General features: G+C 41.9%; 1 long non-coding RNA gene across 1 annotated transcript; it reads right to left on the bottom strand.

The window, feature by feature from the left end:
- Window positions 1–455: 455 nt before the first annotated feature.
- On the bottom strand, window positions 456–2,900 carry LOC134980478 (uncharacterized). The gene is made up of 2 exons (XR_010190408.1): window positions 2,505–2,900; window positions 456–1,109 (listed from the first exon to the last, which is right to left on the bottom strand). It is a non-coding gene; the product is annotated as an uncharacterized LOC134980478 (long non-coding RNA).
- Window positions 2,901–4,548: the final 1,648 nt, after the last annotated feature.

Here is a 4,548-nt window from a genome sequence, read left to right as displayed (position 1 = left end):
CTGCGCATGCGCTGTAGACTCTGGCACTGTGCCAGAGTCTCTAGCGCTCAGTGCGCTAGCAGTGGTGGTGACGGCTACGAGAGAGGAGGGGGCCCACACACAGTCGCCGATGGATGCCGGAAAGGTAAGTATAGAAGAAATGGGGGCAGTGTGTGCGGTGTGGGCCCGCTCTGGACCAAGGGGCCCGTGTGCACCGCACACACTGCACCCATTATAGATGCGCCAGTGACTCCTAGGTAAAGGCAGCCAGACTGAAAACAGAGAGTCAGCCAGACCCAAATCAATGAGAAATAAACCAGTTTTTCAGATTATGGTGCTTCTCAAGGTATCCGTTTGTATGGTCGACCATGTTAAGGTCGACAGTCATTACGTCGACCACTATTGGTCAACATTGACATGGTCGACGTGTACATATGGTCGACACATGAAAATGGACAACACAGGACAGGTCGACACATGAAAAGGTCGACATGGCTTTTTTTTTAATTAAAAAAAACTATTTTTAACTTTTCCATACTTTTACTATCCACATGGACTGAGATTGGGAATGGTAACCTGTGCTGAGCGCAGTGGTAGCAGAGCGAGGCACCTAGCCCCTAGCATGGCGAGCGAAGCGAGGTACACTAATTGGGGTTTCTGGTCCATGTTACGGAAAAAAATGACACCAAAAACAGTTAAAAAATGCATGTCAACCTTTTCATGTGTCGACCTGTCCCGTATTGACCATTTTCATGTGTTGACTATTAGACCATGTCTATGTCGACCAATAGTGGTCGACCTAATGAATGTCGACCTTAACATGGTCGGCCATTCATACCAGAACCGCTTCTCACTAACGTCTAAATAAATCAGTACTTAAAAATATGTGCACAAAGCGTAAGAAATATTATAACAAATTCCATCAAATAATGTTTCTCTTCCAGTGTGATAAAGTAGTGGATATAGGTATACAGAATACAATACTGTGTATTTCTCCAATTTGAAGATCATTTTCAATGAATCAGTGATTCTCTTGCAGTATAGTCAATCAATACAATCCAGCATTTGTGTTACAGTACACGCTCTGCAACGACATCAAGCAAAGTGGAACAGACGTACAGTATCTTTGTCTGAGAAGAAAAGATAAGATAAATTTATTGTCACTGTTCATAATCATGTACAGCGAAATTACAAACAGTTTCATGTCATATACACAATAAAATACATCACATAAGTTTAGCAAGGTTGAGAATTCAAACCAACAATCGCAGAAGGGAAAAAACTATTCCTTAACATAGTGGTACGACATCTTAAACACCTATAACTTCTCCCCGATGGCAAGAGGGGAAAAAACACATTACAGGGATGACCCCAATCTTCAATCATCTTGGTTGCCTTTGACAGACTCCTCGCGGTGAGTACATCCGCCAACCTAGGCAAGGGCTGGCCAATGATCATCTCCGCGGATTTAATCACTCTTTCCAAGGCAACAAGATCCGAACACTTGGCATTACCATACCACACAGTGATCGCGTAGGTTAGCAAGCTCTCAATCACACAGCGATAAAAATTAACAAGAGTAGATTGCTGCAGACCTGCTACTCGGAGCTTTCTTAAGAAAAAAAGACGCTGCTGAGCCTTCCCAACCACGGACGTGATATGCAAGGACCAAATAGGGAATGTTGGTGGCTAGTGAAGATTCTCTATTTTTCTTCTTTTTGGAACATTTCTATTGTAATAGTAGATTTAGGCTATAGATTATATGCCATCACTGCAATAAACAGCATTAAAAAAATCTATACTTTGCTGCACATTGTGAAGTGAACCCCATAGAGTTGGGAAGGCTGGTGCACACTGACTCAACTAGAAATCACAAGGAAATACAGAGTTGTCTATCATTTGTGAGCTATAGAACCCATAAATGAGGCAGTATTCTCCTTATATCCAGTAAATAAATATGGTTTGTCCAATTGCAAATGTAGGCCCTTTAGCATGGCCCTCCAGTTGCTGGTAAACGAGACATCCCAGCATGCCATGCCACAGTTTTAGCATATCCTGTTAGCAAAAGAGTGACGTGGTATGCTGGGATATGTAGTCCGAGAGCAGCCTGAAGGCCATTTATTGCCCACTCCTGCTTTTTAGCTAGCTTTGCTCCTAGCTCTAAAAAATTTGATCTCATTCTGTCTGCCTATTACTGCATTTTTACTTACTTTAAACATTTTTGGTGCATTTTGCAGAATTGGCTTCATGACCACATTCATTAGACCAGTGACGTGCGGTCAGAGTAGGTAGGGGCTGCAGAGCCTCACCGGTCATACTCCAGTATACTCCATGAGTAGAATAATACAAAGATGATAATTAGAACCTATAAATATCTTTGTATTATTCATAGCATTATTCTAATCATTTTTATAGTCAAAACTCCACACCAAATGATCTGTGTGTGCATGTGTAAATCTGGGTCTGATATTAGCCAGTGCCTCCCCAGCCATTAACCTCACCGTACCTCACTGCCCTGGACATACCTGAAGCCATACCCGATGTGGTACCCGTCACATACAATAGTATGGATACCTGAATTCTTCTAGTTCCAAAAATACAACATTTTCAGAACACAACTGTGGCATCTGACTCCATTTCCAGCTGGAATTGACCCCTGCTACTTCATACGGGAAGAAGGTCTGGCCTGCTAAACGATATCCTTTTGGATCCTTACACTGGCTGTCGGGAATTTCCGCATGAATGTATGAATCCAGTTTACTAAACTTTCATCTCTACGGAAGTTGCCGTTTTAAAATAATGCTGATTTTCAGAATTGCTCCAGTATTTTAGTATACCGATGCTGCAACTTGCAGCAAGTTGGATATTAAAATAGCACTGCCTCTATAGTTTAAGTCAGTGGTTCTCATAGTTGGACCACAGGACCCCAAACAGCCCATGTTTTCCAGGCTGGTGCACAGGTGTATTTATTACTCACTGATACATTTAAAAGATCCACAGGTGGAGCTCATTATTTCACTTGCGTTTCTGTGAGGAGACCTGGAAAACGTGAACTGCTCGGGGTTCTGAGGACTGAGTTTGAGAACCCCTTCTTTAAGTTTAAATGATGAAGTGTCTGCATACTTCCCAATATGACCCTCTCCAAGAGGAACAGAATTCTCTGTCCCTGGACTTCCTTCTTAATGTATGATTGCCGTCACCTGTGTTCAACTAGTTATTTGATAAGAAAGATTTTTCACCACAGGTGACAGCAATCATTAAGAGGGAAGTCCAGGAACAGAGCATTCTGCCTCTCCTGGAGAGAGTCATGTTGGTAGGTACAGTATGTGTCTGTCCTAGTGACTGTCCCACCTAACTCAGGACAATAATTAGGTAGGTATAAGTCAATAATCCGGAAAAATTAAAGTAATGCATGAGGTCCTTTCATATAGGTTATTTATTCTAAATGACAATTCAATAGCTATTTGTTATTCTAAATCCCTGCAACAGCTTTATCATATTGCATCCCAAACGCTCTGTACTGAAAACCACAGAAGAAATAGCACAAATGGTCTTTATGCTGAACCATTATGTTATCCATATGGACAGCACGTTATACTGCATGAATGTTACCGCAACAAAATGGTGTCTGCCTTTCTTTCAGTAACCTCTCGCCCACATCTATCAATGCTGTTCATGTAGACATGTAGATTAATGTGTCTCTATGCCGCACTATTTCCCTAGTGGTTTTCTCGCATTTGGAATGCATCCAGGGAAACCTCTTGCACGGATGAACCCTTACAAATATTGTTTACATATATAAGGTAAGGACATCCATTATAAGAGTGGGGGCAGAGACACCGAACCCAGTCCTTACAAAATTATATTTTGGTCATATTATTTATTGACTATTGCTGTTCTTTCTTGCAGCCTTAATCCTTATCCCAATTAAATTCCTTGTAACCTCTATTTAAAAAAAATAATCAAAGAACTGTTACCAGCGACCCTGTGAGAGAGACTAATTACTGCTACCATCTCACAAAATAGTACACAGTGCACGACTTCAGTACCTGTCTTTCTGTCATCATTCCTTATTGATTACTCAGTGTTACTATTATATTCTTACTGTAATTAGTACGCTGTATATTTGGCTTTCAGTGACCGATTAAGTGATACAACAAATGCTGGCTGCTATTCGGTTCTCTTCTATATATCAGATATTGGTTTCATGGTAGTGCTGCCTATTACTTACTTATGCATGTCTTGGCTGTTGATAGGTCATCACTCAGACAATGGGGGTCATTCAGAGTTGTTCGATAGCTGCTTTCAGCCGCTGCGCAGTGATCAGGCAAAAAAAAGGCACTTCTGCGCATGCAGCGCAATGCGCATGTGCGTTGTACTATTACAACGAACTATGTAGTTTCGCACAAGGTTTAGCGAAGCTTTTCAGTCGCACTGCTGGCTGCAGAGTGATTGACAGGAAGTGGGCGTTTCTGGGTGTCAATTGACCGTTTTCAGGGAGTGTTCGGAAAAACGCAGGCGTGCCAGGAAAAACGCAGGGCGTGTTCATGACGTCAAAAAACAGGAACT

This window comes from Pseudophryne corroboree, chromosome 12 (assembly GCF_028390025.1).
Source record: "Pseudophryne corroboree isolate aPseCor3 chromosome 12, aPseCor3.hap2, whole genome shotgun sequence".
Lineage (NCBI taxonomy): Eukaryota > Metazoa > Chordata > Amphibia > Anura > Myobatrachidae > Pseudophryne > Pseudophryne corroboree.
This window is presented reverse-complemented; position numbering and strand designations above follow the sequence as displayed.